At 41.0% G+C, this 12,919-nt stretch overlaps 1 long non-coding RNA gene across 2 annotated transcripts; it reads left to right on the top strand.

Annotated features, from left to right (window-relative positions):
- Positions 1–11,458: 11,458 nt before the first annotated feature.
- LOC128264003 (uncharacterized) lies at positions 11,459–12,410 on the top strand. 2 transcript variants are annotated; one of them, XR_008268625.1, is made up of 3 exons: positions 11,459–11,729; positions 11,796–12,291; positions 12,345–12,410. It is a non-coding gene; the product is annotated as an uncharacterized LOC128264003 (long non-coding RNA). The 2 variants fall into 2 exon arrangements; XR_008268626.1 differs by having other exon boundaries at positions 11,793–12,291.
- Positions 12,411–12,919: the final 509 nt, after the last annotated feature.

Here is a 12,919-nt window from a genome sequence, read left to right as displayed (position 1 = left end):
CACACACATGTATATACACACACGTTACTTTTGTTCATTCTCTCGCTGATCTCTGAATAAAGTCAGTCTGTACCAAGCACTCACCGAGAACGCTTCTAACCAAACACAACATTATTGGCGACGAGGATAAACAGCAGAATCTCAGCCACAAGAATTATCGTTTTTGTGTAAAATCGTAAAGGAATACAACATTCTTGTGTAAACCGTGTTATCAGCCGCAAAAACACATCGTTTTTGTGTAACACAGTGTCGCGCAGTCGTTGATTTTCATCAAGATGCCGGCAGATCAGAACATAATCGAGACAATGCTTGCTCAACAGCAAGAATTTACAGCAGCTCTTATTGAACAACAACGAACATGGATGCAAGCAATCCTAGAAAATAACGTTTCTCCAGTTGCTAGTGATTCAAGCCACGCGGGTGAATTATCTATGTGTCCTCCATTCCACAAATTCGACAAAGACAATCCAAATTGGGAGTCATATCTGGAACAATTATCTCAGCACTTCAACGCATATTCGGTTAGTGCAGAACAAAAACAAAAAGCTTATTTCCTTTCATGGTGTGGTGTCAACATATTCGAAGTATTAAAAAATCTATTCGGGAGTAACAATTTGAACACGTATACATACAAGCAGCTCACAGACAAGCTAACGGAGCATTTCACCACAAAACGCCATATTGTAGCAGCTCGCTTCCAGTTTTTCAAACGAGAGATGAAGCATTCACAAACACATAGAGAGTGGGTAGCCGACTTGCGCGGGATCGTTCGTGAATGCCAATTTGTGTGCAACGCAAACGGTTGTTTATCAAATTATGTAGATGAGATGATACGAGATCAGATCATAGTACATACTCCGTATGATGCAGTCCAGGCATCTGCTCTTCAAAAGTCACAGCCAACTCTTGAAGATGTTCTCATAGTTGCAGAAACCTATGAGACAACAACAAAAACCGTTGCAACGCTAAAAGAGAACGTATACAAACAGGATCCAATCAATGCGATCCACACATACACAAAAAAGCCAGCAAGCAGTGGAAATGATGCCAGATCGTTTAAAGGTGATTTTAAATCTTGCTCTGGTTGTGGTCAAACTCACCAGAGAGAAAAATGTAGTTCAGAACCGCCGTATGTCACAAGTACGGTAGGAAAGGTCATATAGCAGTCGTCTGTATGTCAAAGTATGTCAAGTCAAATGTCAAATGGCCGGGTCAAGTGAATAACCGGGAAGTAAAGTCCAATAAGAACGAAGCAAACGAAGTCGAAGTGATCGAAGCAGTTTACAGTGTCACAGGTCAAGTAAAATGTCAACAAAACAAAAAAATTATAGACCTTGAAATATTAAAACAAGTTATCTCATTTCAAATGGATTCTGGAGCAACAGCATCCGTGATAAACTCCAATACATACGCCTTGCTGCAGAAGCTTAAATTGCATAAGTGTTCCCGAGTTTTACATGCGTTTGGACATACTCCAATACCAATACTAGGGGAGCTGCACACTTTCGCAAAATGCGGAGAGAAAGAGAAACAAGTGGTCATAATCGTTGAAAATATAGAAAGTTCTACTAATCTCTTCGGCATGGACTTATTTAACGTTTTCGGATTTGATATCATGCAAGTATCTAACATTTTTGAGGTACATAATGACAAAGTAAGTGAACTCTGCAACAAGTAAAGCGAAGTGTTTGAACCAGCCATGGGTGTCATTAAGGACTTCAAAGCCAGCGTATTTTTAAAATCTTCAGCGACACAAAAGTTTTATAAATGCCGCCAAATTCCGTTCGCTCAAATGGACAAATTTAAAGCCGAAGCAGACAGACTCACACAAGCCGGAATTTGGAACCAGTAAAATTCAGCAATTGGGCATCCCCAATCGTGCTCGCTCCTAAGCCAGGTGGCTTTTAAACAGGCAGTCAACGCACAAATCGACGTCGAATAGTATCCGTTACCAACAAAAGAAGCTCTATTTAACATCATTCGTCATGGTAAGCAGTTCAGCAAGATAGACCTCAAGGATGCCTATCTCCAGATGGAATTAGATGAGGCTTCGAAGGAAAACCATGGTGGTAAACACACCACTGGGCCTTTTTCAATATCACCGTCTTCCTTACGGGATTGCAAGCGCACCAGCTATCTTCCAAAGGTACCTCGAGCAACTTCTAAAAGGAATAGAAGGTTGTGGCAACTATTTAGATGACATCATCATCTCAGCACCTACAAGCGAGGAACATCTGAACCGAATCGACCGAGTTCTCAGCACTCTTCAAGAGAACGGCATCAGATGCAAACGGCAAAAATGCTTCTTTTTCAAGGACGAAATAGAATACTTAGGGCGAAGAATCAGCGCAAACGGCATTCTCCCAGACAGCTCAGGCTTGGAGGCTGTAAAACTGTTGTGTCCGCCTTCTAACTTACAACAATTGGAAGCATTCATGGGTAAAGTTAATTATTATTTTATTCCGAACTATTCGCAGTTGGCTGCTCCATTGAATCAACTTCGCAGAAAAGACGTAGCCTTCTTTTTTGGTCCACAACAGCAGCAGGCTTTTACAGCTCTTAAGTCCCACATCATTAACGCAACGCAGCTAGCTCACTTTGATGAAAAATTACCGCTAGTGCTCGCTACAGATGCCTCATTCTTTGGCATCGGGGTAGTCCTTTCGCATCTTCAGCCAGATGGCGGAGAGAGACCCATTGTTTTCGCATCTAAAACGCTCGACAAGCATCAGGTTAAATACAGCCAAATCGAAAAGAAAGGACTTTCCATAATATTTGGAGTAAAGCGTTTTCATCAATACCTTTATGGCAGAAAGTTTATCCTAATCACAGACCACAAGCCGCTTGTTACCATTTTTAATCCAGGCAAGCATCTCCCGTTGATGACGTCAAACAGGCTACAACGTTGGGCTATTATTCTCATGGCCTACAACTTCGATATCCAGTATCGATCCACATCTGCTCATGGTAATGCAGATGCTCTTTCACGCCTCCCAGTGGGTACAGATCCAGACTTCGACAAAGAAGAGGAAGCTTGCCACAATGTAGTCGAAGTACCGATAAATTCCGAGCAAATTCACAACCACATTGAAAAAGACAAAGTTCTGAAACAGGTCCTGCAGTACGTATCTATAGGATGGCCAGAAAAACTCCAGCCAGGCAACGAAGCCCTATTGCCTTACTTTAACCGGAAGTTTGCTCTTACAATTAACAAACAATTGCTTTGCCTACACACAGACGCAAATCGTATTATAATTCCAGCCAGTCTACGTGCCCATATCCTAAAACTCTTACATGAAGGCCATTGGGGCATTATTCGAATGAAGCAGTAGGCAAGACAACATGTTTGGTGGCCTACCATAGACGATGACATCAAAAGCCTTGCTCAGTCTTGTAGCATCTGCAAGTGCAACAATCCTGCACCACCAAGAGAGTACCAAAGTTGGCCAGCAGCAACAACAGCATGGGAATGAATTCATATCGACTTCGCAGGTCCAATCTTTGACGCTAAGTGGCTCATATGCGTGGACGCGTACTCACAGTTCCCATTTGTCATCCAAATGTCGTCTACAACAACCGCAAACACGATCGCTGCACTTTCTTCGATTTTCCCCATCGAAGGATACCCGAAAACCATGGTTAGCGACAACGGTCCTCAGCTTACAGCTGACGCCTTCGAAGAATTCTGCAAACTGCACGGTATAAAGCATATTACCACAGCACCGTTTCATCCAGCATCCAACGGATTAGCAGAGCGATTTGTACAGACATTTAAATTCGCAGTCAAGAAGAACCTCAAGACGGTATACCACTTAGGGAAGCTGTAACAAAATATCTTTCTTCTTACAGGTTCACTCCAAACGCCCAAGGTAAAACTCCTGCCGAGTTGATCCACGGTCGACCAGTCCGCACCGTGCTTAGTCAACTTTTCGAGCAGCCTGTCGATAATAAACGGACAATCACTAAGTACATCTCTAATCAAATGGTATACGCTCGAAACTATTCAAGGGTAGAAAAGTGGATTGAAGGCATTATCGACCGTCCAGTTGGAAAAATGCTGTTCATTGTTCGCACGTCAAATGGTTACATCAAGCGCCATTTCAACCAGCTAAAACGGAAGTTGTCAGCAAACAACTCAATCAAGAGACCTCCAGAGTTTTGGTGGATTCCTGAACTGCCAAAGCCATCCTGCAATCGAGAAATACAGCAACAAGATCGACCGCTAACTCCGCATGTTGTTCAGCAATCTGATCCTGTTCCTGTTTCTCGTCCTCCTAAACGCGCAGCAGAGCCTTCCCCGCAGCCGAGGCAGAACCAATCTACACGACGTCTTTCAGGCATACCAGTACGCCAAAGCAGCCGTGTTCGCCAGGAAGTAGATCGTTTCAAGCCAAAGGACTTCAGAAAAACTAAGCATATAAATAGTTCTTAATTAAAGGAGGAGATGTGTTATGTATAAGCAAAATGTATTCTCGCTACATCGCACATCCAAAACTAATCTATATTCCTTCGTTCTATAAGCACACACATGTATACACACACACGTTACTTTTGTTCATTCTCTCGCTGATCTCTGAATAAAGTCAGTCTGTACCAAGCACTCACCGAGAACGCTTCTAACCAAACACAACAGGTCCGACCATTGATCTTAAAAGGAATTATATTAGGTTCAATGGCGGACGTGAGGATATGCACTATTAAAAATACGCTTAAGTTAACTTCAAGAAGATTGAGAATAGAACAGAAGGCTGTCAGCAGATGATGTCGAAATACTCGGGGCTTTTGCTGACCCAAGCAAAAAGTTACCGTTCAACACAAATGTTGTGGCGACTATTCGGGCAGAGGATAATGATGTTTAATGATAATTATTCAGAACTGTATCAGTTTCCCATGGGTGCTGCCGGGTTAGTCAACCGGGAGATCGAAGACCTACTCAAAATAATCCCATATGGGTTGTCAATAAGAAAGGCACCGACGCTTCGGGATCGCCTAATAAACGCTTAGTAATCGATTTTACGAAATTAAATTTAAAAACAATTGCCGATTGTTCAGTCAATTCGGTGGCGATTTATTTTTGAAAAACAATGTAACAATTAGTACCTAAGATCTATAGAAGTCGAACTTGCTCTCTTGTATTAGAAAGAGCTTTCGCTCACTCGCACTCGCGAGAACCACTATTGTAACTTGAAAACTCATTTAATGGCTCTAGAAGAGCTTGAATAAATTTGAGTGGAGCACTCTCAGTTTGAAACCGAAGGTGTCCACAAGTTTTGTTCTCGTATGTCCGACGAATATTCTGAAGGGTGAAGGTGGCAGGGTCAGCAAATCCGTTCAAAAGGCATTGCGGTAAGCTTTGATAAGGCTCAGTTAAGCGCATTTGACGTTATCCTTTCTTATCCAGATGTTACGCGACCATTTGATTTGACGACCGATGCGTCAACCTTGGGCATAGGTGCAGTCTTGTCTCAGGGATAACAATGAAATAAATTATGCCACGAATGAAAGAGAGCTGTTGGACATCGTGTGGGCCTTGGATAATCTCCGTTACTACCTTTATGGGAAAAGTGACATAAACTTATTTACGGACCATCAGCCCCTTATATTGGCTGTTTCTAACAAGAATCCGAATTCGAAGCTCAAGCGTTGGAAAGCCCGCATTGAAGAGAGCGCAATTTTGTATAAGCCAGGGAAAGAAAACTGTGTGGCGGACGTTTGTCATGACAAGGTATTAATACTTTGCAGAGCTCAGCAGTGTCACCTCAAGCCACTATTCACAGGGAAAAATTGTCAACATTTGTCATTGAAAGCACGGGAAAGCCATTTAACTGTTTTTAGAAGCAGATTGTGTCGAAGGAAGCGTCCACTACTATTTATGGTGTTTGGTACTAAAACTTGCCATCAAAACAATTTAACTGATTGGACTTAGTAAAAGACGTAGTAACGCCCAATGTAGTGAATGCCATAGACTGTAACTTCCAGTGTTGTTCCCTGCCAAAAAATTTTGGTTTTGTTAGTCTTGGGTGGCGGACTTTATTATACTGGACGAACAAATATAAATATTAGTTGTGGAGCATAGCAGAGCTCACATGGTTGCTCAGGACAATATTAAACAAGTGCTGCTTGATTATTATTTTCCAAAAATGGGTAAAATCGCTTCAGAAATCGTTCTAAGCTGCAGGGCAGGCTGATCTGGTCAGGGAGCGCCGCTGATGGTGGAGCTAGCAGATAGCCGCAGATGATCAGATGACCGGGGGTCAGGGCTTCGGCGTCGTTCGTGTCGCTGCTTATAGCTCCGAGGGGCCTGGAGTTGAACACGGTTTTCACGTTGGTGAGGAGAGTTTCGAGCTCGTCCGCGGTCAAGAGGTCTTGGCCTACCGTCCGAAGGAACAGGTGCCTTGAAGACTTCACACCTGCCTCCCATAGTCCGCCGAAGTGCGGTGCTCTTGGCGGCATGCACGCAAACTCGCAACCTTTTTTTGATGCCAAATTTTGGATATTGCATATATGTCATATGTCGAAGTTGGTGGCGTTGTCGCACCACACCTTCTCCGGAATCCCGCGACGAGTCACAAACCTTTGAAATGCCAACAAGAACGTATCAGTGGTTAGGTCAGGCACTAATTCTAAGTGGACCGCTTTGGACGCATACAGACGAACAAGGCCACGTACGACTTGTACGGTGGCTTACCACGGATACGGTACGTTGTGCTAAAAAAACCACAAAAATCAACCCCATAGAGATTCAACGGGTGGAGAGCTCAAAGTCTATGTGCTGGCAAGTTCCCCATTATTTGCGTCAAGAGTTGCGTTTTGCAGCGAAAGCAGCGCATGCACGACCGAACTGTTGAGCAATAACAGCCATAGTTTCTCGCGCAGACGACTTACGAGAGCTCGTGGGCCAGCGTGACAATTCGTAACGTGCAAGTATGACTCATAGGATCTGACGAACAGTGAGCTTTTAGACAGCAACAACGGGAATTTGGCTTCGTACGGGATAGGAGCATTCAATACCCGACCCCCAACTCGTAGTAATGTTGAGGAACACCAATCTAATTTATTTTCCTGAAGAAAAGGGCTTAGCTTTTGAATATTCGTTGCTACCGGTTTATTTTTGCGAATTTTATTTATGTCGTCCCTGAACTCTTAAAATGGGATAGTTTCAATAATTTTTTTAAAAAGCGGAATCCACTCTCAGAAGCTTTAGGTGTGACGAAAAAGACTCTAATTCCTGAAGCACATAATTTGGCTCTCTGCTGACTACGAGAGCTAGTGCCGATTTGCGTAGCTCCATCGAAATTACATCAGCCGGCAGTTCGAAATGTCTATTTACAGGCCAATTATTTTCAGAGTCAAGCTATAACGAAGGCCCACCGAACCAAATGGACGTTGTAAGCTCCTCTACGTCACATCCTCGGGACACTATGTCTGCTGGGTTGACTTTCGTGGGTACGAGTCTTCAAATTGCTTTCTCGGACCACTCATGAAGTTATGCAACCCGGTTCGAAACAAAAAGCGACAACGACGTCGGATAAGTTTTGATCCAGTGTAAAGTGATCTCGGAGTCTGTCCACAGGAATACATTCTCAATGGGACAATATAGCAATGGCCTGACACGATTATAGAGATCTCCTCAAAAGGTGAGCTGCACACAGCTCAAGACGAGGCAAAGTTTTCGTCTTGAGGGGAGCTAATTTAGATTTGGCGGTCAATAAAGACACTTTCAAATGAAGATGCACGCTCCATACGCTCGCATGAAAGCGTCAGCGAAACCATGTACTTGAATCGGGACTTGTGGATCTGTGTGGACGAGTCGCAATACCTTAGTTTTCGGCAGCTGCGGAAGCGTCGCTTTAAACGTATCCCACGATGTAAGCAACTGCATCATTAGCGACTCGTCCCAATCTAATTTTCAAAGCCACAGTTCCTGCAACCACATCTTTGCCTTTGTGACCAAAGGACACAAGAGGCCAAGTGGGTCGAACAGTCTAGCAGTCACCGACAAAATATTTCGCTTTGTCGCGCAAAGATCCAGGAGAGAGTCAGCCAACCGAAATTGAAAGTAAGCTATCCGATGCGGATATCTCTGGGCAGTTTGAAAACCACTTTGCCAATTCAGAACCTGCCTCTTGCAAGACCTGAGAAACTTCGTCTCGAAGACTTTGCAGGTTCTCAACGCATCCGGCGCCAGTCAACAAATCGTCTATCCAAGCCGCATTAATCACCGAATCGCCAAAAAGGGTGCTGCCGATGTTTCATATGTAACGGTGTTTAACTTAAAGATTTTCAGGGAAGGATCTCGTCTCCATGCTTCGTTCAGCTTCGTACACCATCACTTGGGGATACATCTTTTTGACGCCGGCCGCAAGGGCACACTTATGCACTCTAAGCCGAAGCAGAGTCGAGTACAGCTCCTCTTGGATAGTAGGGCCTACCATCAAGATGTCATTCAACGCTACCTGCGTGGAAGTACGACACGATGCACCGAAAACTACACTCAAATAAGTTGAAGTACTTTGTGACCGTTGAACGCATTGGTGCGCAATGAAATAGTGCGGAGTATTTGGAATTTTTGTCATTGGTGGAGGACATTAAATGAAAGTGAAGAGAGAGAAATAGACGCACTTTTGTGAAAATCGACCCTTACAGTAGTGGATCCAATTATAATTATTCAAATGGAACACGTGCACGACAAGGCGACTTTTATGCGTGCGATCGGGGCATACCGAAAAGAAAACAAAACGCAACTGAGCCTAAAGCTCATTGGCCTAGACTCGCCAGCGTTTATATATATAAACGAACAGCTGACCAAACCAAAATACGAAATCTTCAAGCGGGCGATGAATCTCAAGAGGCAGAAGCGCCTAACAGCTGTTTTCTCTCTCCGTGGAGATATCTTCGTAAAGCGCGATCTGGCTCAAATGGAGATTTGCACCCCCGATGAATAAGCTGCTCTGGAAGCTGCTAGTTTTGGGACTTTAAATGATAATTCATTTCGCGCCTAAAAGGCTTTAATATTTATATTCCATTTTTAAGAAATTATTGGTAATTTTATTATATATATTTAGGATTAGAATAAGTCGCTTTATTTTTATTTTGTTTCTTGGTATGGTGTGTCTATGTGTCATAAATATTTGTAGACTGCGAGCGCAGCTAATATTTCAATTAAATAATTTAAAAACGGTTGACAGCAATAACATAAACATAAATCCAAATCGATCAAATAGCCATGCGATGTTAAGGGTTCTCGGAAAGAAGAGAGCTGGTCTTAATGTGTGTCATATAAATGCCCAAAGCCTCACACGAAAAATTGTAGAATTTAGATACCTCTTTATCAGTTCGAGCGTCGATGTTATATGTGTTTCTAAAACTTGGTTTGTTCCTAATTTATGTGATGTTTTAGTTGAATGTGATGGCTATAATTTGCATCGCTCTGATCGTGATAGTCTTGGGGGTGGGGTTGCAATATATGTGAGTAAAAAGTTAAGTTCCACGTGTATATACCGACCTAGCTGCCGGATTGACTAAGAACAATTTTTAAATATCCTTCCTGACGTGTCATTAAATTATTCAGACGTCATTATAGCAGGCGATTTTAATATCGATATTTTAAGGGAATCCCACCTTGCAGAGGACATGAAATCGCTGGGGATGAAGTTGGTTAGCTTATGTCTGTTGTATCTGCTGCTGCTGTTGATAAATTAAGCAAGTTTGCGGTCATCCAGCCAATAGCATCGCGTGCTATATTGGATGTAAAAGGTCCCTAATTTCCCTAATGTTAAATCAATATATCGCGATAATGGAGCATCGTTTAAATCCGAAACGACACGATTCATGCTGAAAAATCAGTACGATATTGATATAGCAAATCTATTGCGGTCATCTATGCTAGCACTGAATTTGCCCCGGATATAATCATGAGAGGATAAAGATAAAGTTCTCTAACTATGTAAACTCAGTTCTTAGCCAAACAATAAAAGCACTTTCTCTAAATTAAGCGATATTTGTTCTTTATTCACTGCGAGTCGAAGAGCCGAAGCTTCGATCCAGCAACCGAATTGTTCGAGTAACACGTGAGTGGTCAACAGAGTTATTGTCACCGATCGTGGCCACCACCTGGTCTAGATCCGCACTCTAAAGCAATCTAGGAGATCACAAGGTTAAGGATCGTTCTGGAGACCAACTTGCCGCAACACCCATCTAAGAACCAACATCTCCATGAGCAGCGACGTGCCAAGGTGTCAAACCCCTGCAAAAGCTGTTCAGGCGGTGGTTATTGTGGGCAACTGTATTGCCGCATAATCCTTAACCCTAGCTTATATGTAAGAGCCTTAATCCAACTGCATTGTTTATCTTATCTTAAAGGCGCAGTTATCTATTATTGTATTATATCCACACTCACACGAGTATGAAGCGCTGCTTAATTCACATGTATATGTGCTTTGACCAACTGCATTTTCTTAGGCAGAACTTTTCCATTCATCTCAAAAAGGTAACATGTTTACGAACTAATGCAGACTATTCTTCTATTACTCTGCATATTATTGTATTTATCTGCGAACCTACAGTCATTCACACTTTTGCCACCAACGCAACCAAGGAGCAGTGTTTCGACTTATTTAATTTGAAATGTTCGGTGAATGCAAATAAAGATTAAATCAAACAGTTACAATATTGGCGTATCATTTATAGACCCTACAAGTTGGAGAGCATTGTAGGTCAAGAAACTTTGCAGATTTTCTGCATTTCTATCAAAGTCTTATTAATTTGCATACAGTATTTAAAAACTCAACCGGATACTTTTTTTTTTTTACCAATTTCTTGTATTTCTATTTTATTTTTTACTAATGAAAAAATTTATTTGAGAAAACTGTGAAAGCTGTTGAGAATGTTTTGTAATTTTTGTATTTATTTTACCCTTATATCGTAGAGTTAAAAGGTATCTTGTTATCGTTGAACAAGTAGAAGGATTCGTTTCCGACCTTATAAAGTATGTATATTTTTGACATAGCCGAGGCGATCTAACCATGTCCGTCTGTATGTCTGTCCGTCTGTACGTAGTCACGCATAATCTAACGCTCATAAATTGCGAAATCACTCTGTGTCATGTAAGACCATATTTATTATGTTCTGTGTGTGAGTATCGCTCATATTATCTGTAGATTGTCAATGTGCGTGGAAACTTGTCAGTTAGTGAGTGCTGACAGCGGTTTTATACTTTTTGTATCGTGCTCTGCCGCTGCTGACCCTAAGATAGTGTCGCTGTAGCGGGTCTGATGGCGCCAGTTATAACTCAATTGTTTTCTATATTTATTTTAAAATTTGTTAGCTAAGTAATGGGTATAAAATAGTCGGAGAACTCGACTAAAGCGTTCCCCCTTGTTTTTTTTTGAGTGTGTGTACATTTTTTTGTTATATTTTATTTTATTTTTATAGTTAAGATCCAAGGAAAATAATTTACCCCAATATAATGGCAGAAATGAATATTTGTTTGGTGGGAGTTCGGAGTCTTCCGATTATGAAGATTTGAATACTCATCCGGTAATTAAACTCACAGCTGAGCTAATTGTTTTACTGACATTCAGATTGAATCGATTATCAAGAAACTACCGATTTGTACATAGGGTGCTTTCCGCTGAAAAAAAAACATTACAGGAAATAAGTATTATGAATCGTCTTGGATTATCGAACACAGCGGAAATGTTTAAGTTTTTAAATCAATCTTTAAATAAGTAAGTATAATAAAGTCAAATATATAAAAGTTAAATTTGTTTATAAAATGAATATAAAATAAGTAGACCAAGAAGAGACCCTGGAGTCAATTTAGACTCTAAAGGCGGTGATTTTACTAGTCTAGACCACAATGATTTTGTACAAATGATGATTTCTATGTGGTATGCGCTTATTGCTAATACTGAGACAATATGCTATTTGGCTGTGTTTCTGAATCAAGCAGCAAATTCGTCTTTGATTTCATTGCCTATGCCTTTTTTAGTTCTATGCTGGGGTGCTTTAACATTACCAAGGCCAAGTAAATCTTTTTGGGTTACTTTACTTACATATACGTTGGCAATGATATTTCTTAAATCCATTATGCACCAAAAATAGTACTGGACCAACGGTTTATTAACAGATCAAACAAATTAAGTTTTGAGCTTGTTATGAAGCATGGTTATGCTGTTTACGATCTTTTTCTTCTGGTTGTGCTATTCTGGCATCGATATATGCTAAAAAAGCAAGGCATTTGGACAATTCAACGAACGAACTCAGAGCTATTATTACTGGAAAAGAATCGTAAGTGTTTAGTATTAATTTTATTTATCATTTTAACATTCCGAATATTTCAGCTTGTAATCTTAGGCGAAGTTATAGTAATGAGGAACCGGAAGGTATACTTAAGCGTTTAAGGTAAGCATTAAGAAAAGGAGAGGACTGATCATAAATGTATTGTCAAAATACGAAATCTTTTTTGTCCGTTGATCCTAACATTAAAACTCAATAGACAATACTTAAAAGCACATGCCTTTGCTTAAGGGGGAGCCTTAGAGGCTTCAAAAAATCGAATCATAAACCACTTCCTAAATTATCCAAGAATATATCTGCAAAATTTCGGAATAAAATTCTGATTATTTCCGGAGATACAGACGAAATAGTGAGCAAGTGTCGAGCAGGTATATTAGCGGCCGGAAAACTTTGACACGTGATTTCTCGGATTTCCATTTTTATGATTTTTTCAAATTGGCGGGCAAGATAGGAAAAAAAGTAAACGTCCTATCGAAACGAATCCAAATGTGTTGTATTTGGAATTAAATTCTCTTCTAGGTGAACCTAAAATATTTTTTTTAAGCATTATTTTTTTTATTTTGTGATATATTGTTGAATTTTTCACTTTTTGTTGAATTTTCTTGGTTCACCTAGGAAT

The sequence above is a fragment of the Drosophila gunungcola genome, unplaced genomic scaffold, assembly GCF_025200985.1.
Source record: "Drosophila gunungcola strain Sukarami unplaced genomic scaffold, Dgunungcola_SK_2 000042F, whole genome shotgun sequence".
In the NCBI taxonomy this organism is placed as follows: Eukaryota; Metazoa; Arthropoda; class Insecta; order Diptera; family Drosophilidae; genus Drosophila; species Drosophila gunungcola.
This window is presented reverse-complemented; position numbering and strand designations above follow the sequence as displayed.